A 21,623-nucleotide genomic window follows, 5' to 3' on the forward strand; every position below is an offset into this window, starting at 1 on the left:
GTGATCCAGTATGCCCCCAGCTTCGTCGTTATTGTGTTACACCGTTTCCACTCGTTTTTTTTCGGCAATCACATTTAACATCATTGACAAATTCACCTTTTACTGACAAGGATGCAGCTCGTCGATGAAGTAATGTCTCAAAGAATAATCTATTCATCAAAGGGACAACAGTAGCAGGACTATGGAGAGGGGGACTCATGAGATCGGTCTCTGAGAGTCAGCACATTCACGATGGGCCGAATAGCAAACTAACGTCAGAATGTGAGAGCTAGATCCCTTAATGTCGGCGGCTCGTTGGTCTAGGGGTATGATTCTCGCTTAGGAATTCTAATAATTGAAATGCGAGAGGTCCCGGGTTCAAATCCCGGACGAGCCCTGACAACTTTTAGTCAAAAAAACACTTCTCAGACGGTCGACATGTGAGAAAACTGACATGTTTCAAATTAAAACTTGTGATTGCGCTCCGTTGTTCACACAGCGTCCAAAAATCCTGGAGATTCCCAGGAGCAAAATGAAACTCACCGAACTGAGTAAAGTTCATGTATCTCAGATGTACTCTGCTCTGTGTCTCATTGGACAACCTGAACCCATGTTTGATACTGGCCAATACTTGATCAGTCCATCTTCCTTTCTACATGCATGAGCTCACCTCCATTGGGATAAGGATACATTCAGCGTCAATCTCAACTTCAACGTGAAACAGACTCTGTCCTGAATATGAGTGCGTCCTGTTTCTCTAGCGCTGAAAAGATGTGTGAAGTTAGCTTTGGATTTAGTCCATTGGCTGCCGAATTTAAACCGTACAGGAAATCAATCCGGGGTGGCTAAGCTGCCTGGCCTGATGAAAAGGCGTTCACACCCTACATTCCAGGCATGTTATAGTGTTCTGGCCTCAACATTCGGTTCAACGTATCGGATGATAAGCACCGCTCACATTGTCTGCTAATGGTTCTGCTGTTCCCACTAACACCTCCTCTGGTCCATCCTTTGTTACTTTACACCCGCTTACCACCCACTTTGCCTTTTCGCATTGTGCCATTTATTATTCAATCACTCCCACGCTCCACTGTATCACAGACATTTTGTCCTTCCTCGCTGCCTATTTATTTCCAGGCGCTATTTTCGTGGAAAAAATCTGTAAACTTTACATTTTTCTTAAAATATCGGAATGATCATCTGACTGAACGTGAGCCCGGGTTCTTCATCCACAGAATGTTCACGACCTGCTGAGTTTAACAGAATTCTTTGTTTTTGTTCATTGTGTTTCAGTATCCCTTTCAACGTGATGTGCTGGTCTGTCCGGGGTCATTCTCTGTCTCTCCAAAATGGTGTGCGATCAGTATCGGATCATTATGTATCTGTTTAAAAGCAATGTGCTGTCTGTCCCGGATTTCAAATTTCAAATTTCAAAAACTGCCTTTGGAGGTTGGAGGAATTTTAATTTGTTGGTGTGTTTGTGTAAGCGAGGGAGTGTGTGCAAACGTGCTGCGCGATCTTACTGTGCATTTCATGTCATGTGAGAAAAAATGCATTACATGCAACTTGAAGCCACACTGATTTCATTGAACACGCATTCGAGGACTGCCTGACAGGAGAAGAATCTGCTGTGGGATTTTACTGTTCCACATCTGAAAGAAGGCAAATTATATAAGTTAGAAACAAAGCGATTTTAGCGAGTGCTTGCGTATGGGCTGTGTGACATGATGAGCTCCTTCCCCCTTTTTTTCAAATAAGAATCAAATCAAGACAAGACAAGACATGACTGACTGACTGACTTTGTTTATGTAAATATATGTATAAATATTTATATATGCGTATATTAACATACATTCCCTACTTTTTAACTTTCACAATAAATGTGCTTTTTTCTGTTCTGCCTGCATTGGCTCTATTACATTTGACCTCTTTCACAGCACACGCAGCTTCTGTCTGATCCTGCAGAAAGGCATTCGCGACTTGAAAAGATCGCCTTTGTTGCCCACATCTTCCCTCGTGGCTTGTCTTACACCATGGGCTTACTGTGTTTGGGTATTTACTGACTGCACGCCCTGATTTCCAGTGGATTTCATGCAGTCGCACAGCCTTCGTTCAATCAAAAATATATAGATTAAGTAACAATTATTTATTTATTTAAATCAAATCAAATTCAATTTTTTGCAATAAATTTGTAAATTTATTTATTTTCTTATTATGATAAATATATATATATGATTTAAATTGTCTTTTTGTCTGGGTTGGTTTTACTTCCCTCCCTCATTCCTGCCTGTCAATCACCTGTGGCTTCTACAACCGTCCCAGCCCCGCGTGGTCCTGAGAACCGCGCTCACTCACGCACAGCACAATTGCCTTCTGGAATGATAGAAATCCCACTTTAATCTTTTGAAAGGAAACTGCTGTCCGCGAAGGCCCATTCTACAGCTGTGTAAGAGGGATGTGTTTCCTGTCCTGGGTCATTTGGTGTCTGTTCAAACGGGATGGTTGTCAGTTCCGGTTCATCAATTGCCCCTTTAAGACGTATTTTCTCATAATCCGGATCATCCTGTATATTTTAAAAGGAGTGTGATTTCAGTTGCGATAACCGAATTGTTAAACTGTTGTGTTTCAAGCTACATTGACGTTGCCTGTGTCCGTGCACATCCATAACGCAGTGCATCGGATCATGACTCAAAATATGCCGATGTTTTCCTAAATCCACTCCTTGATCTAACTCTTGTCCCAAATTTGCTCTCAGTATAAAAAAACAACAAATTTCATGACGGTAGCAGCGGCCGCGTGGCGTAATGGATAAGTCGTCTGACTTCGATTGTAACCGTGATGTTGTTAGAAGATTGCAGGTTCGAGTCCCGACGCGGTCAGCTAACTCGCCGCGTGAAATTTTATATTCTTTGTTTTGATTCTGCCTCAAAACCAACCATCTCGTGCAGTCACTCACCTGAAGTAAAGGCAGGCTGTTTGCTTTAAAAAGCTAATGGCACATTTTCATCAATGTCGATCTGGTTGCACGGGCAAAACAAAGACTTTCATGCACATTATTTCTGTTAAAATGCAAATAGTAGGGGATGGATGTCTGACGTTGCAGCAAATAGGAGACAAGGTGACTGAGAGGTTCAGGCAATGGACTGGTGATCCAGTATGCCCCCAGCTTCGTCGTTATTGTGTTACACCGTTTCCACTCGTTTTTTTTCGGCAATCACATTTAACATCATTGACAAATTCACCTTTTACTGACAAGGATGCAGCTCGTCGATGAAGTAATGTCTCAAAGAATAATCTATTCATCAAAGGGACAACAGTAGCAGGACTATGGAGAGGGGGACTCATGAGATCGGTCTCTGAGAGTCAGCACATTCACGATGGGCCGAATAGCAAACTAACGTCAGAATGTGAGAGCTAGATCCCTTAATGTCGGCGGCTCGTTGGTCTAGGGGTATGATTCTCGCTTAGGAATTGTAATAATTGAAATGCGAGAGGTCCCGGGTTCAAATCCCGGACGAGCCCTGACAACTTTTAGTCAAAAAAACACTTCTCAGACGGTCGACATGTGAGAAAACTGACATGTTTCAAATTAAAACTTGTGATTGCGCTCCGTTGTTCACACAGCGTCCAAAAATCCTGGAGATTCCCAGGAGCAAAATGAAACTCACCGAACTGAGTAAAGTTCATGTATCTCAGATGTACTCTGCTCTGTGTCTCATTGGACAACCTGAACCCATGTTTGATACTGGCCAATACTTGATCAGTCCATCTTCCTTTCTACATGCATGAGCTCACCTCCATTGGGATAAGGATACATTCAGCGTCAATCTCAACTTCAACGTGAAACAGACTCTGTCCTGAATATGAGTGCGTCCTGTTTCTCTAGCGCTGAAAAGATGTGTGAAGTTAGCTTTGGATTTAGTCCATTGGCTGCCGAATTTAAACCGTACAGGAAATCAATCCGGGGTGGCTAAGCTGCCTGGCCTGATGAAAAGGCGTTCACACCCTACATTCCAGGCATGTTATAGTGTTCTGGCCTCAACATTCGGTTCAACGTATCGGATGATAAGCACCGCACACATTGTCTGCTAATGGTTCTGCTGTTCCCACTAACACCTCCTCTGGTCCATCCTTTGTTACTTTACACCCGCTTACCACCCACTTTGCCTTTTCGCATTGTGCCATTTATTATTCAATCACTCCCACGCTCCACTGTATCACAGACATTTTGTCCTTCCTCGCTGCCTATTTATTTCCAGGCGCTATTTTCGTGGAAAAAATCTGTAAACTTTACATTTTTCTTAAAATATCGGAATGATCATCTGACTGAACGTGAGCCCGGGTTCTTCATCCACAGAATGTTCACGACCTGCTGAGTTTAACAGAATTCTTTGTTTTTGTTCATTGTGTTTCAGTATCCCTTTCAACGTGATGTGCTGGTCTGTCCGGGGTCATTCTCTGTCTCTCCAAAATGGTGTGCGATCAGTATCGGATCATTATGTATCTGTTTAAAAGCAATGTGCTGTCTGTCCCGGATTTCAAATTTCAAATTTCAAAAACTGCCTTTGGAGGTTGGAGGAATTTTAATTTGTTGGTGTGTTTGTGTAAGCGAGGGAGTGTGTGCAAACGTGCTGTGCGATCTTACTGTGCATTTCATGTCATGTGAGAAAAAATGCATTACATGCAACTTGAAGCCACACTGATTTCATTGAACACGCATTCGAGGACTGCCTGACAGGAGAAGAATCTGCTGTGGGATTTTACTGTTCCACATCTGAAAGAAGGCAAATTATATAAGTTAGAAACAAAGCGATTTTAGCGAGTGCTTGCGTATGGGCTGTGTGACATGATGAGCTCCTTCCCCCTTTTTTTCAAATAAGAATCAAATCAAGACAAGACAAGACATGACTGACTGACTGACTTTGTTTATGTAAATATATGTATAAATATTTATATATGCGTATATTAACATACATTCCCTACTTTTTAACTTTCACAATAAATGTGCTTTTTTCTGTTCTGCCTGCATTGGCTCTATTACATTTGACCTCTTTCACAGCACACGCAGCTTCTGTCTGATCCTGCAGAAAGGCATTCGCGACTTGAAAAGATCGCCTTTGTTGCCCACATCTTCCCTCGTGGCTTGTCTTACACCATGGGCTTACTGTGTTTGGGTATTTACTGACTGCACGCCCTGATTTCCAGTGGATTTCATGCAGTCGCACAGCCTTCGTTCAATCAAAAATATATAGATTAAGTAACAATTATTTATTTATTTAAATCAAATCAAATTCAATTTTTTGCAATAAATTTGTAAATTTATTTATTTTCTTATTATGATAAATATATATATATGATTTAAATTGTCTTTTTGTCTGGGTTGGTTTTACTTCCCTCCCTCATTCCTGCCTGTCAATCACCTGTGGCTTCTACAACCGTCCCAGCCCCGCGTGGTCCTGAGAACCGCGCTCACTCACGCACAGCACAATTGCCTTCTGGAATGATAGAAATCCCACTTTAATCTTTTGAAAGGAAACTGCTGTCCGCGAAGGCCCATTCTACAGCTGTGTAAGAGGGATGTGTTTCCTGTCCTGGGTCATTTGGTGTCTGTTCAAACGGGATGGTTGTCAGTTCCGGTTCATCAATTGCCCCTTTAAGACGTATTTTCTCATAATCCGGATCATCCTGTATATTTTAAAAGGAGTGTGATTTCAGTTGCGATAACCGAATTGTTAAACTGTTGTGTTTCAAGCTACATTGACGTTGCCTGTGTCCGTGCACATCCATAACGCAGTGCATCGGATCATGACTCAAAATATGCCGATGTTTTCCTAAATCCACTCCTTGATCTAACTCTTGTCCCAAATTTGCTCTCAGTATAAAAAAACAACAAATTTCATGACGGTAGCAGCGGCCGCGTGGCGTAATGGATAAGTCGTCTGACTTCGATTGTAACCGTGATGTTGTTAGAAGATTGCAGGTTCGAGTCCCGACGCGGTCAGCTAACTCGCCGCGTGAAATTTTATATTCTTTGTTTTGATTCTGCCTCAAAACCAACCATCTCGTGCAGTCACTCACCTGAAGTAAAGGCAGGCTGTTTGCTTTAAAAAGCTAATGGCACATTTTCATCAATGTCGATCTGGTTGCACGGGCAAAACAAAGACTTTCATGCACATTATTTCTGTTAAAATGCAAACAGTAGGGGATGGATGTCTGACGTTGCAGCAAATAGGAGACAAGGTGACTGAGAGGTTCAGGCAATGGACTGGTGATCCAGTATGCCCCCAGCTTCGTCGTTATTGTGTTACACCGTTTCCACTCGTTTTGTTTCGGCAATCACATTTAACATCATTGACAAATTCACCTTTTACTGACAAGGATGCAGCTCGTCGATGAAGTAATGTCTCAAAGAATAATCTATTCATCAAAGGGACAACAGTAGCAGGACTATGGAGAGGGGGACTCATGAGATCGGTCTCTGAGAGTCAGCACATTCACGATGGGCCGAATAGCAAACTAACGTCAGAATGTGAGAGCTAGATCCCTTAATGTCGGCGGCTCGTTGGTCTAGGGGTATGATTCTCGCTTAGGGATTCTAATAATTGAAATGCGAGAGGTCCCGGGTTCAAATCCCGGACGAGCCCTGACAACTTTTAGTCAAAAAAACACTTCTCAGCCGGTCGACATGTGAGAAAACTGACATGTTTCAAATTAAAACTTGTGATTGCGCTCCGTTGTTCACACAGCGTCCAAAAATCCTGGAGATTCCCAGGAGCACAATGAAACTCACCGAACTGAGTAAAGTTCATGTATCTCAGATGTACTCTGCTCTGTGTCTCATTGGACAACCTGAACCCATGTTTGATACTGGCCAATACTTGATCAGTCCATCTTGCTTTCTGCATGCATGAGCTCACCTCCATTGGGATAAGGATACATTCAGCGTCAATCTCAACTTCAACGTGAAACAGACTCTGTCCTGAATATGAGTGCGTCCTGTTTCTCTAGCGCTGAAAAGATGTGTGAAGTTAGCTTTGGATTTAGTCCATTGGCTGCCGAATTTAAACCGTACAGGAAATCAATCCGGGGTGGCTAAGCTGCCTGGCCTGATGAAAAGGCGTTCACACCCTACATTCCAGGCATGTTATAGTGTTCTGGCCTCAACATTCGGTTCAACGTATCGGATGATAAGCACCGCTCACATTGTCTGCTAATGGTTCTGCTGTTCCCACTAACACCTCCTCTGGTCCATCCTTTGTTACTTTACACCCGCTTACCACCCACTTTGCCTTTTCGCATTGTGCCATTTATTATTCAATCACTCCCACGCTCCACTGTATCACAGACATTTTGTCCTTCCTCGCTGCCTATTTATTTCCAGGCGCTATTTTCGTGGAAAAAATCTGTAAACTTTACATTTTTCTTAAAATATCGGAATGATCATCTGACTGAACGTGAGCCCGGGTTCTTCATCCACAGAATGTTCACGACCTGCTGAGTTTAACAGAATTCTTTGTTTTTGTTCATTGTGTTTCTGTATCCCTTTCAACGTGATGTGCTGGTCTGTCCGGGGTCATTCTCTGTCTCTCCAAAATGGTGTGCGATCAGTATCGGATCATTATGTATCTGTTGAAAAGCAATGTGCTGTCTGTCCCGGATTTCAAATTTCAAATTTCAAAAACTGCCTTTGGAGGTTGGAGGAATTTTAATTTGTTGGTGTGTTTGTGTAAGCGAGGGAGTGTGTGCAAACGTGCTGCGCGATCTTACTGTGCATTTCATGTCATGTGAGAAAAAATGCATTACATGCAACTTGAAGCCACACTGATTTCATTGAACACGCATTCGAGGACTGCCTGACAGGAGAAGAATCTGCTGTGGGATTTTACTGTTCCACATCTGAAAGAAGGCAAATTATATAAGTTAGAAACAAAGCGATTTTAGCGAGTGCTTGCGTATGGGCTGTGTGACATGATGAGCTCCTTCCCCCTTTTTTTCAAATAAGAATCAAATCAAGACAAGACAAGACATGACTGACTGACTGACTTTGTTTATGTAAATATATGTATAAATATTTATATATGCGTATATTAACATACATTCCCTACTTTTTAACTTTCACAATAAATGTGCTTTTTTCTGTTCTGCCTGCATTGGCTCTATTACATTTGACCTCTTTCACAGCACACGCAGCTTCTGTCTGATCCTGCAGAAAGGCATTCGCGACTTGAAAAGATCGCCTTTGTTGCCCACATCTTCCCTCGTGGCTTGTCTTACACCATGGGCTTACTGTGTTTGGGTATTTACTGACTGCACGCCCTGATTTCCAGTGGATTTCATGCAGTCGCACAGCCTTCGTTCAATCAAAAATATATAGATTAAGTAACAATTATTTATTTATTTAAATCAAATCAAATTCAATTTTTTGCAATAAATTTGTAAATTTATTTATTTTCTTATTATGATAAATATATATATATGATTTAAATTGTCTTTTTGTCTGGGTTGGTTTTACTTCCCTCCCTCATTCCTGCCTGTCAATCACCTGTGGCTTCTACAACCGTCCCAGCCCCGCGTGGTCCTGAGAACCGCGCTCACTCACGCACAGCACAATTGCCTTCTGGAATGATAGAAATCCCACTTTAATCTTTTGAAAGGAAACTGCTGTCCGCGAAGGCCCATTCTACAGCTGTGTAAGAGGGATGTGTTTCCTGTCCTGGGTCATTTGGTGTCTGTTCAAACGGGATGGTTGTCAGTTCCGGTTCATCAATTGCCCCTTTAAGACGTATTTTCTCATAATCCGGATCATCCTGTATATTTTAAAAGGAGTGTGATTTCAGTTGCGATAACCGAATTGTTAAACTGTTGTGTTTCAAGCTACATTGACGTTGCCTGTGTCCGTGCACATCCATATCGCAGTGCATCGGATCATGACTCAAAATATGCCGATGTTTTCCTAAATCCACTCCTTGATCTAACTCTTGTCCCAAATTTGCTCTCAGTATAAAAAAACAACAAATTTCATGACGGTAGCAGCGGCCGCGTGGCGTAATGGATAAGTCGTCTGACTTCGATTGTAACCGTGATGTTGTTAGAAGATTGCAGGTTCGAGTCCGGACGCGGTCAGCTAACTCGCGGCGTGAAATTTTATATTCTTTGTTTTGATTCTGCCTCAAAACCAACCATCTCGTGCAGTCACTCACCTGAAGTAAAGGCAGGCTGTTTGCTTTAAAAAGCTAATGGCACATTTTCATCAATGTCGATCTGGTTGCACGGGCAAAACAAAGACTTTCATGCACATTATTTCTGTTAAAATGCAAACAGTAGGGGATGGATGTCTGACGTTGCAGCAAATAGGAGACAAGGTGACTGAGAGGTTCAGGCAATGGACTGGTGATCCAGTATGCCCCCAGCTTCGTCGTTATTGTGTTACACCGTTTCCACTCGTTTTTTTTCGGCAATCACATTTAACATCATTGACAAATTCACCTTTTACTGACAAGGATGCAGCTCGTCGATGAAGTAATGTCTCAAAGAATAATCTATTCATCAAAGGGACAACAGTAGCAGGACTATGGAGAGGGGGACTCATGAGATCGGTCTCTGAGAGTCAGCACATTCACGATGGGCCGAATAGCAAACTAACGTCAGAATGTGAGAGCTAGATCCCTTAATGTCGGCGGCTCGTTGGTCTAGGGGTATGATTCTCGCTTAGGGATTCTAATAATTGAAATGCGAGAGGTCCCGGGTTCAAATCCCGGACGAACCCTGACAACTTTTAGTCAAAAAAACACTTCCCAGCCGGTCGACATGTGAGAAAACTGACATGTTTCAAATTAAAACTTGTGATTGCGCTCCGTTGTTCACACAGCGTCCAAAAATCCTGGAGATTCCCAGGAGCAAAATGAAACTCACCGAACTGAGTAAAGTTCATGTATCTCAGATGTACTCTGCTCTGTGTCTCATTGGACAACCTGAACCCATGTTTGATACTGGCCAATACTTGATCAGTCCATCTTGCTTTCTGCATGCATGAGCTCACCTCCATTGGGATAAGGATACATTCAGCGTCAATCTCAACTTCAACGTGAAACAGACTCTGTCCTGAATATGAGTGCGTCCTGTTTCTCTAGCGCTGAAAAGATGTGTGAAGTTAGCTTTGGATTTAGTCCATTGGCTGCCGAATTTAAACCGTACAGGAAATCAATCCGGGGTGGCTAAGCTGCCTGGCCTGATGAAAAGGCGTTCACACCCTACATTCCAGGCATGTTATAGTGTTCTGGCCTCAACATTCGGTTCAACGTATCGGATGATAAGCACCGCTCACATTGTCTGCTAATGGTTCTGCTGTTCCCACTAACACCTCCTCTGGTCCATCCTTTGTTACTTTACACCCGCTTACCACCCACTTTGCCTTTTCGCATTGTGCCATTTATTATTCAATCACTCCCACGCTCCACTGTATCACAGACATTTTGTCCTTCCTCGCTGCCTATTTATTTCCAGGCGCTATTTTCGTGGAAAAAATCTGTAAACTTTACATTTTTCTTAAAATATCGGAATGATCATCTGACTGAACGTGAGCCCGGGTTCTTCATCCACAGAATGTTCACGACCTGCTGAGTTTAACAGAATTCTTTGTTTTTGTTCATTGTGTTTCTGTATCCCTTTCAACGTGATGTGCTGGTCTGTCCGGGGTCATTCTCTGTCTCTCCAAAATGGTGTGCGATCAGTATCGGATCATTATGTATCTGTTTAAAAGCAATGTGCTGTCTGTCCCGGATTTCAAATTTCAAATTTCAAAAACTGCCTTTGGAGGTTGGAGGAATTTTAATTTGTTGGTGTGTTTGTGTAAGCGAGGGAGTGTGTGCAAACGTGCTGCGCGATCTTACTGTGCATTTCATGTCATGTGAGAAAAAATGCATTACATGCAACTTGAAGCCACACTGATTTCATTGAACACGCATTCGAGGACTGCCTGACAGGAGAAGAATCTGCTGTGGGATTTTACTGTTCCACATCTGAAAGAAGGCAAATTATATAAGTTAGAAACAAAGCGATTTTAGCGAGTGCTTGCGTATGGGCTGTGTGACATGATGAGCTCCTTCCCCCTTTTTTTCAAATAAGAATCAAATCAAGACAAGACAAGACATGACTGACTGACTGACTTTGTTTATGTAAATATATGTATAAATATTTATATATGCGTATATTAACATACATTCCCAACTTTTTAACTTTCACAATAAATGTGCTTTTTCTGTTCTGCCTGCATTGGCTCTATTACATTTGACCTCTTTCACAGCACACGCAGCTTCTGTCTGATCCTGCAGAAAGGCATTCGCGACTTGAAAAGATCGCCTTTGTTGCCCACATCTTCCCTCGTGGCTTGTCTTACACCATGGGCTTACTGTGTTTGGGTATTTACTGACTGCACGCCCTGATTTCCAGTGGATTTCATGCAGTCGCACAGCCTTCGTTCAATCAAAAATATATAGATTAAGTAACAATTATTTATTTATTTAAATCAAATCAAATTCAATTTTTTGCAATAAATTTGTAAATTTATTTATTTTCTTATTATGATAAATATATATATATGATTTAAATTGTCTTTTTGTCTGGGTTGGTTTTACTTCCCTCCCTCATTCCTGCCTGTCAATCACCTGTGGCTTCTACAACCGTCCCAGCCCCGCGTGGTCCTGAGAACCGCGCTCACTCACGCACAGCACAATTGCCTTCTGGAATGATAGAAATCCCACTTTAATCTTTTGAAAGGAAACTGCTGTCCGCGAAGGCCCATTCTACAGCTGTGTAAGAGGGATGTGCTTCCTGTCCTGGGTCATTTGGTGTCTGTTCAAACGGGATGGTTGTCAGTTCCGGTTCATCAATTGCCCCTTTAAGACGTATTTTCTCATAATCCGGATCATCCTGTATATTTTAAAAGGAGTGTGATTTCAGTTGCGATAACCGAATTGTTAAACTGTTGTGTTTCAAGCTACATTGACGTTGCCTGTGTCCGTGCACATCCATATCGCAGCGCATCGGATCATGACTCAAAATATGCCGATGTTTTCCTAAATCCACTCCTTGATCTAACTCTTGTCCCAAATTTGCTCTCAGTATAAAAAAACAACAAATTTCATGACGGTAGCAGCGGCCGCGTGGCGTAATGGATAAGTCGTCTGACTTCGATTGTAACCGTGATGTTGTTAGAAGATTGCAGGTTCGATCCCGACGCGGTCAGCTAACTCGCCGCGTGAAATTTTATATTCTTTGTTTTGATTCTGCCTCAAAACCAACCATCTCGTGCAGTCACTCACCTGAAGTAAAGGCAGGCTGTTTGCTTTAAAAAGCTAATGGCACATTTTCATCAATGTCGATCTGGTTGCACGGGCAAAACAAAGACTTTCGTGCACATTATTTCTGTTAAAATGCAAACAGTAGGGGATGGATGTCTGACGTTGCAGGAAATAGGAGACAAGGTGACTGAGAGGTTCAGGCAATGGACTGGTGATCCAGTATGCCCCCAGCTTCGTCGTTATTGTGTTACACCGTTTCCACTCGTTTTTTTTCGGCAATCACATTTAACATCATTGACAAATTCACCTTTTACTGACAAGGATGCAGCTCGTCGGTGAAGTAATGTCTCAAAGAATAATCTATTCATCAAAGGGAAAACAGTAGCAGGACTATGGAGAGGGGGACTCATGAGATCGGTCTCTGAGAGTCAGCACATTCACGATGGGCCGAATAGCAAACTAACGTCAGAATGTGAGAGCTAGATCCCTTAATGTCGGCGGCTCGTTGGTCTAGGGGTATGATTCTCGCTTAGGGATTCTAATAATTGAAATGCGAGAGGTCCCGGGTTCAAATCCCGGACGAGCCCTGACAACTTTTAGTCAAAAAAACACTTCTCAGCCGGTCGACATGTGAGAAAACTGACATGTTTCAAATTAAAACTTGTGATTGCGCTCCGTTGTTCACACAGCGTCCAAAAATCCTGGAGATTCCCAGGAGCAAAATGAAACTCACCGAACTGAGTAAAGTTCATGTATCTCAGATGTACTCTGCTCTGTGTCTCATTGGACAACCTGAACCCATGTTTGATACTGGCCAATACTTGATCAGTCCATCTTCCTTTCTGCATGCATGAGCTCACCTCCATTGGGATAAGGATACATTCAGCGTCAATCTCAACTTCAACGTGAAACAGACTCTGTCCTGAATATGAGTGCGTCCTGTTTCTCTAGCGCTGAAAAGATGTGTGAAGTTAGCTTTGGATTTAGTCCATTGGCTGCCGAATTTAAACCGTACAGGAAATCAATCTGGGGTGGCTAAGCTGCCTGGCCTGATGAAAAGGCGTTCACACCCTACATTCCAGGCATGTTATAGTGTTCTGGCCTCAACATTCGGTTCAACGTATCGGATGATAAGCACCGCTCACATTGTCTGCTAATGGTTCTGCTGTTCCCACTAACACCTCCTCTGGTCCATCCTTTGTTACTTTACACCCGCTTACCACCCACTTTGCCTTTTCGCATTGTGCCATTTATTATTCAATCACTCCCACGCTCCACTGTATCACAGACATTTTGTCCTTCCTCGCTGCCTATTTATTTCCAGGCGCTATTTTCGTGGAAAAAATCTGTAAACTTTACATTTTTCTTAAAATATCGGAATGATCATCTGACTGAACGTGAGCCCGGGTTCTTCATCCACAGAATGTTCACGACCTGCTGAGTTTAACAGAATTCTTTGTTTTTGTTCATTGTGTTTCTGTATCCCTTTCAACGTGATGTGCTGGTCTGTCCGGGGTCATTCTCTGTCTCTCCAAAATGGTGTGCGATCAGTATCGGATCATTATGTATCTGTTTAAAAGCAATGTGCTGTCTGTCCCGGATTTCAAATTTCAAATTTCAAAAACTGCCTTTGGAGGTTGGAGGAATTTTAATTTGTTGGTGTGTTTGTGTAAGCGAGGGAGTGTGTGCAAACGTGCTGCGCGATCTTACTGTGCATTTCATGTCATGTGAGAAAAAATGCATTACATGCAACTTGAAGCCACACTGATTTCATTGAACACGCATTCGAGGACTGCCTGACAGGAGAAGAATCTGCTGTGGGATTTTACTGTTCCACATCTGAAAGAAGGCAAATTATATAAGTTAGAAACAAAGCGATTTTAGCGAGTGCTTGCGTATGGGCTGTGTGACATGATGAGCTCCTTCCCCCTTTTTTTCAAATAAGAATCAAATCAAGACAAGACAAGACATGACTGACTGACTGACTTTGTTTATGTAAATATATGTATAAATATTTATATATGCGTATATTAACATACATTCCCTACTTTTTAACTTTCACAATAAATGTGCTTTTTCTGTTCTGCCTGCATTGGCTCTATTACATTTGACCTCTTTCACAGCACACGCAGCTTCTGTCTGATCCTGCAGAAAGGCATTCGCGACTTGAAAAGATCGCCTTTGTTGCCCACATCTTCCCTCGTGGCTTGTCTTACACCATGGGCTTACTGTGTTTGGGTATTTACTGACTGCACGCCCTGATTTCCAGTGGATTTCATGCAGTCGCACAGCCTTCGTTCAATCAAAAATATATAGATTAAGTAACAATTATTTATTTATTTAAATCAAATCAAATTCAATTTTTTGCAATAAATTTGTAAATTTATTTATTTTCTTATTATGATAAATATATATATATGATTTAAATTGTCTTTTTGTCTGGGTTGGTTTTACTTCCCTCCCTCATTCCTGCCTGTCAATCACCTGTGGCTTCTACAACCGTCCCAGCCCCGCGTGGTCCTGAGAACCGCGCTCACTCACGCACAGCACAATTGCCTTCTGGAATGATAGAAATCCCACTTTAATCTTTTGAAAGGAAACTGGTGTCCGCGAAGGCCCATTCTACAGCTGTGTAAGAGGGATGTGCTTCCTGTCCTGGGTCATTTGGTGTCTGTTCAAACGGGATGGTTGTCAGTTCCGGTTCATCAATTGCCCCTTTAAGACGTATTTTCTCATAATCCGGATCATCCTGTATATTTTAAAAGGAGTGTGATTTCAGTTGCGATAACCGAATTGTTAAACTGTTGTGTTTCAAGCTACATTGACGTTGCCTGTGTCCGTGCACATCCATATCGCAGCGCATCGGTTCATTACTCAAAATATGCCGATGTTTTCCTAAATCCACTCCTTGATCTAACTCTTGTCCCAAATTTGCTCTCAGTATAAAAAAACAACAAATTTCATGACGGTAGCAGCGGCCGCGTGGCGTAATGGATAAGTCGTCTGACTTCGATTGTAACCGTGATGTTGTTAGAAGATTGCAGGTTCGAGCCCGACGCGGTCAGCTAACTCGCCGCGTGAAATTTTATATTCTTTGTTTTGATTCTGCCTCAAAACCAACGATCTCGTGCAGTCACTCACCTGAAGTAAAGGCAGGCTGTTTGCTTTAAAAAGCTAATGGCACATTTTCATCAATGTCGATCTGGTTGCACGGGCAAAACAAAGACTTTCGTGCACATTATTTCTGTTAAAATGCAAACAGTAGGGGATGGATGTCTGACGTTGCAGGAAATAGGAGACAAGGTGACTGAGAGGTTCAGGCAATGGACTGGTGATCCAGTATGCCCCCAGCTTCGTCGTTATTGTGTTACACCGTTTCCACTCGTTTTTTTTCGGCAATCACATTTAACATCATTGACAAATTCACCTTTTACTGACAAGGATGCAGCTCGTCGGTGAAGTAATGTCTCAAAGAATAATCTATTCATCAAAGGGAAAACAGTAGCAGGACTATGGAGAGGGGGACTCATGAGATCGGTCTCTGAGAGTCAGCACATTCACGATGGGCCGAATAGCAAACTAACGTCAGAATGTGAGAGCTAGATCCCTTAATGTCGGCGGCTCGTTGGTCTAGGTGTATGATTCTCGCTTAGGGATTCTAATAATTGAAATGCGAGAGGTCCCGGGTTCAAATCCCGGACGAGACCTGACAACTTTTAGTCAAAAAAACACTTCTCAGCCGGTCGACATGTGAGAAAACTGACATGTTTCAAATTAAAACTTGTGATTGCGCTCCGTTGTTCACACAGCGTCCAAAAATCCTGGAGATTCCCAGGAGCAAAATGAAACTCACCGAACTGAGTAAAGTTCATGTATCTCAGATGTACTCTGCTCTGTGTCTCATTGGACAACCTGAACCCATGTTTGATACTGGCCAATACTTGATCAGTCCATCTTCCTTTCTGCATGCATGAGCTCACCTCCATTGGGATAAGGATACATTCAGCGTCAATCTCAACTTCAACGTGAAACAGACTCTGTCCTGAATATGAGTGCGTCCTGTTGCTCTAGCGCTGAAAAGATGTGTGAAGTTAGCTTTGGATTTAGTCCATTGGCTGCCGAATTTAAACCGTACAGGAAATCAATCTGGGGTGGCTAAGCTGCCTGGCCTGATGAAAAGGCGTTCACACCCTACATTCCAGGCATGTTATAGTGTTCTGGCCTCAACATTCGGTTCAACGTATCGGATGATAAGCACCGCTCACATTGTCTGCTAATGGTTCTGCTGTTCCCACTAACACCTCCTCTGGTCCATCCTTTGTTACTTTACACCCGCTTACCACCCACTTTGCCTTTTCGCATTGTGCCATTTATTATTCAATCTCTCCCACGCTCCACTGTATCACAGACATTTTGTCCTTCCTCGCTGCCTATTTATTTCCAGGCGCTATTTTCGTGGAAAAAATCTGTAAACTTTACATTTTTCTTAAAATATCGGAATGATCATCTGACTGAACGTGAGCCCGGGTTCTTCATCCACAGAATGTTCACGACCTGCTGAGTTTAACAGAATTCTTTGTTTTTGTTCATTGTGTTTCTGTATCCCTTTCAACGTGATGTGCTGGTCTGTCCGGGGTCATTCTCTGTCTCTCCAAAATGGTGTGCGATCAGTATCGGATCATTATGTATCTGTTTAAAAGCAATGTGCTGTCTGTCCCGGATTTCAAATTTCAAATTTCAAAAACTGCCTTTGGAGGTTGGAGGAATTTTAATTTGTTGGTGTGTTTGTGTAAGCGAGGGAGTGTGTGCAAACGTGCTGCGCGATCTTACTGTGCATTTCATGTCATGTGAGAAAAAATGCATTACATGCAACTTGAAGCCACACTGATTTCATTGAACACGCATTCGAGGACTGCCTGACAGGAGAAGAATCTGCTGTGGGATTTTACTGTTCCACATCTGAAAGAAGGCAAATTATATAAGTTAGAAACAAAGCGATTTTAGCGAGTGCTTGCGTATGGGCTGTGTGACATGATGAGCTCCTTCCCCCTTTTTTTCAAATAAGAATCAAATCAAGACAAGACAAGACATGACTGACTGACTGACTTTGTTTATGTAAATATATGTATAAATATTTATATATGCGTATATTAACATACATTCCCTACTTTTTAACTTTCACAATAAATGTGCTTTTTCTGTTCTGCCTGCATTGGCTCTATTACATTTGACCTCTTTCACAGCACACGCAGCTTCTGTCTGATCCTGCAGAAAGGCATTCGCGACTTGAAAAGATCGCCTTTGTTGCCCACATCTTCCCTCGTGGCTTGTCTTACACCATGGGCTTACTGTGTTTGGGTATTTACTGACTGCACGCCCTGATTTCCAGTGGATTTCATGCAGTCGCACAGCCTTCGTTCAATCAAAAATATATAGATTAAGTAACAATTATTTATTTATTTAAATCAAATCAAATTCAATTTTTTGCAATAAATTTGTAAATTTATATATTTTCTTATTATGATAAATATATATATATATATGATTTAAATTGTCTTTTTGTCTGGGTTGGTTTTAGTTCCCTCCCTCATTCCTGCCTGTCAATCACCTGTGGCTTCTACAACCGTCCCAGCCCCGCGTGGTCCTGAGAACCGCGCTCACTCACGCACAGCACAATTGCCTTCTGGAATGATAGAAATCACACTTTAATCTTTTGAAAGGAAACTGCTGTCCGCGAAGGCCCATTCTACAGCTGTGTAAGAGGGATGTGCTTCCTGTCCTGGGTCATTTGGTGTCTGTTCAAACGGGATGGTTGTCAGTTCCGGTTCATCAATTGCCCCTTTAAGACGTATTTTCTCATAATCCGGATCATCCTGTATATTTTAAAAGGAGTGTGATTTCAGTTGCGATAACCGAATTGTTAAACTGTTGTGTTTCAAGCTACATTGACGTTGCCTGTGTCCGTGCACATCCATATCGCAGCGCATCGGTTCATTACTCAAAATATGCCGATGTTTTCCTAAATCCACTCCTTGATCTGACTCTTGTCCCAAATTTGCTCTCAGTATAAAAAAACAACAAATTTCATGACGGTAGCAGCGGCCGCGTGGCGTAATGGATAAGTCGTCTGACTTCGATTGTAACTGTGATGTTGTTAGAAGATTGCAGGTTCGAGTCCCGACGCGGTCAGCTAACTCGCCGCGTGAAATTTTATATTCTTTGTTTTGATTCTGCCTCAAAACCAACCATCTCGTGCAGTCACTCACCTGAAGTAAAGACAGGCTGTTTGCTTTAAAAAGCTAATGGCACATTTTCATCAATGTCGATCTGGTTGCACGGGCAAAACAAAGACTTTCGTGCACATTATTTCTGTTAAAATGCAAACAGTAGGGGATGGATGTCTGACGTTGCAGGAAATAGGAGACAAGGTGACTGAGAGGTTCAGGCAATGGACTGGTGATCCAGTATGCCCCCAGCTTCGTCGTTATTGTGTTACACCGTTTCCACCCGTTTTTTTCGGCAATCACATTTAACATCATTGACAAATTCACCTTTTACTGACAAGGATGCAGCTCGTCGGTGAAGTAATGTCTCAAAGAATAATCTATTCATCAAAGGGAAAACAGTAGCAGGATTATGTAGAGGGGGACTCATGAGATCGGTCTCTGAGAGTCAGCACATTCACGATGGGCCGAATAGCAAACTAACGTCAGAATGTGAAAGCTAGATCCCTTAATGTCGGCGGCTCGTTGGTCTAGGGGTATGATTCTCGCTTAGGGATTCTAATAATTGAAATGCGAGAGGTCCCGCGTTCAAATCCCGGACGAGCCCTGACAACTTTTAGTCAAAAAACCACTTCTCAGCCGGTCGACATGTGAGAAAACTGACATGTTTCAAATTAAAACTTGTGATTGCGCTCCGTTGTTCACACAGCGTCCAAAAATCCTGGAGATTCCCAGGAGCAAAATGAAACTCACCGAACTGAGTAAAGTTCATGTATCTCAGATGTACTCTGCTCTGTGTCTCATTGGACAACCTGAACCCATGTTTGATACTGGCCAATACTTGATCAGTCCATCTTCCTTTCTGCATGCATGAGCTCACCTCCATTGGGATAAGGATACATTCAGCGTCAATCTCAACTTCAACGTGAAACAGACTCTGTCCTGAATATGAGTGCGTCCTGTTTCTCTAGCGCTGAAAAGATGTGTGAAGTTAGCTTTGCATTTAGTCCATTGGCTGCCGAATTTAAACCGTACAGGAAATCAATCCGGGGTGGCTAAGCTGCCTGGCCTGATGAAAAGGCGTTCACACCCTACATTCCAGGCATGTTATAGTGTTCTGGCCTCAACATTCGGTTCAACGTATCGGATCATAAGCACCGCTCACATTGTCTGCTAATGGTTCTGCTGTTCCCACTAACACCTCCTCTGGTCCATCCTTTGTTACTTTACACCCGCTTACCACCCACTTTGCCTTTTCGCATTGTGCCATTTATTATTCAATCACTCCCACGCTCCACTGTATCACAGACATTTTGTCCTTCCTCGCTGCCTATTTATTTCCAGGCGCTATTTTCGTGGAAAAAATCTGTAAACTTTACATTTTTCTTAAAATATCGGAATGATCATCTGACTGAACGTGAGCCCGGGTTATTCATCCACAGAATGTTCACGACCTGCTGAGTTTAACAGAATTCTTTGTTTTTGTTCATTGTGTTTCTGTATCCCTTTCAACGTGATGTGCTGGTCTGTCCGGGGTCAATCTCTGTCTCTCCAAAATGGTGTGCGATCAGTATCGGATCATTATGTATCTGTTTAAAAGCAATGTGCTGTCTGTCCCGGATTTCAAATTTCAAATTTCAAAAACTGCCTTTGGAGGTTGGAGGAATTTTAATTTGTTGGTGTGTTTGTGTAAGCGAGGGAGTGTGTGCAAACGTGCTGCGCGATCTTACTGTGCATTTCATGTCATGTGAGAAAAAATGCATTACATGCAACTTGAAGCCACACTGATTTCATTGAACACGCATTCGAGGACTGCCTGACAGGCGAAGAATCTGCTGTGGGATTTTACTGTTCCACATCTGAAAGAAGGCAAATTATATAAGTTAGAAACAAAGCGATTTTAGCGAGTGCTTGCGGATGGGCTGTGTGACATGATGAGCTCCTTCCCCCTTATTTTCAAATACGAATCAAATCAAGACAAGACAAGACATGACTGACTGACTGACTTTGTTTATATAAATATATGTATAAATATTTATATATGCGTATATTAACATACATTCCCTACTTTTTAACTTTCACAATTAATGTGCTTTTTCTGTTCTGCCTGCATTGGCTCTATTACATTTGACCTCTTTCACAGCACACGCAGCTTCTGTCTGATCCTGCAGAAAGGCATTCGCGACTTGAAAAGATCGCCTTTGTTGCCCACATCTTCCCTCGTGGCTTGTCTTACACCATGGGCTTACTGTGTTTGGGTATTTACTGACTGCACGCCCTGATTTCCAGTGGATTTCATGCAGTCGCACAGCCTTCGTTCAATCAAAAATATATAGATTAAGTAACAATTATTTATTTGTTTAAATCAAATCAAATTCAATTTTTTGCAATAAATTTGTAAATTTATTTATTTTCTTATTATGATAAATATATATATATGATTTAAATTGTCTTTTTGTCTGGGTTGGTTTTGCTTCCCTCCCTCATTCCTGCCTGTCAATCACCTGTGGCTTCTACAACCGTCCCAGCCCCGCGTGGTCCTGAGAACCGCGCTCACTCACGCACAGCACAATTGCCTTCTGGAATGATAGAAATCCCACTTTAATCTTTTGAAAGGAAACTGCTGTCCGCGAAGGCCCATTCTACAGCTGTGTAAGAGGGATGTGCTTCCTGTCCTGGGTCATTTGGTGTCTGTTCAAACGGGATGGTTGTCAGTTCTGGTTCATCAATTGCCCCTTGAAGACGTATTTTCTCACAATCCGGATCATCCTGTATATTTTAAAAGGAGTGTGATTTCAGTTGCGATAACCGAATTGTTAAACTGTTGTGTTTCAAGCTACATTGACGTTGCCTGTGTCCGTGCACATCCATATCGCAGCGCATCGGTTCATTACTCAAAATATGCCGATGTTTTCCTAAATCCACTCCTTGATCTAACTCTTGTCCCAAATTTGCTCTCAGTATAAAAAAACAACAAATTTTATGACGGTAGCAGCGGCCGCGTGGCGTAATGGATAAGTCGTCTGACTTCGATTGTAACCGTGATGTTGTTAGAAGATTGCAGGTTCGAGTCCGGACGCGGTCAGCGAACTCGCCGCGTGAAATTTTATATTCTTTGTTTTGA

The 21,623-nt window shown here is 42.3% G+C and overlaps 5 non-coding genes across 5 annotated transcripts; all 5 read left to right on the plus strand.

Moving 5' to 3' along the window:
• The first annotated feature begins 288 nt into the window (after positions 1–288).
• trnap-agg (transfer RNA proline (anticodon AGG)) lies at positions 289–376 on the plus strand. Its single transcript is given in 2 exon segments — positions 289–324; positions 341–376. It is a non-coding gene; the product is annotated as a tRNA-Pro (tRNA).
• A 3,034-nt stretch (positions 377–3,410) lies between these two features.
• trnap-agg (transfer RNA proline (anticodon AGG)) lies at positions 3,411–3,498 on the plus strand. Its single transcript is given in 2 exon segments — positions 3,411–3,446; positions 3,463–3,498. It is a non-coding gene; the product is annotated as a tRNA-Pro (tRNA).
• A 3,034-nt stretch (positions 3,499–6,532) lies between these two features.
• Positions 6,533–6,620, plus strand: trnap-agg (transfer RNA proline (anticodon AGG)). Its single transcript is given in 2 exon segments — positions 6,533–6,568; positions 6,585–6,620. It is a non-coding gene; the product is annotated as a tRNA-Pro (tRNA).
• Positions 6,621–9,654: 3,034 nt separating this feature from the next.
• trnap-agg (transfer RNA proline (anticodon AGG)) lies at positions 9,655–9,742 on the plus strand. Its single transcript is given in 2 exon segments — positions 9,655–9,690; positions 9,707–9,742. It is a non-coding gene; the product is annotated as a tRNA-Pro (tRNA).
• A 3,032-nt stretch (positions 9,743–12,774) lies between these two features.
• On the plus strand, positions 12,775–12,862 carry trnap-agg (transfer RNA proline (anticodon AGG)). Its single transcript is given in 2 exon segments — positions 12,775–12,810; positions 12,827–12,862. It is a non-coding gene; the product is annotated as a tRNA-Pro (tRNA).
• Positions 12,863–21,623: the final 8,761 nt, after the last annotated feature.

The sequence above is a fragment of the Pristiophorus japonicus genome, chromosome 29, assembly GCF_044704955.1.
Source record: "Pristiophorus japonicus isolate sPriJap1 chromosome 29, sPriJap1.hap1, whole genome shotgun sequence".
Lineage (NCBI taxonomy): Eukaryota > Metazoa > Chordata > Chondrichthyes > Pristiophoridae > Pristiophorus > Pristiophorus japonicus.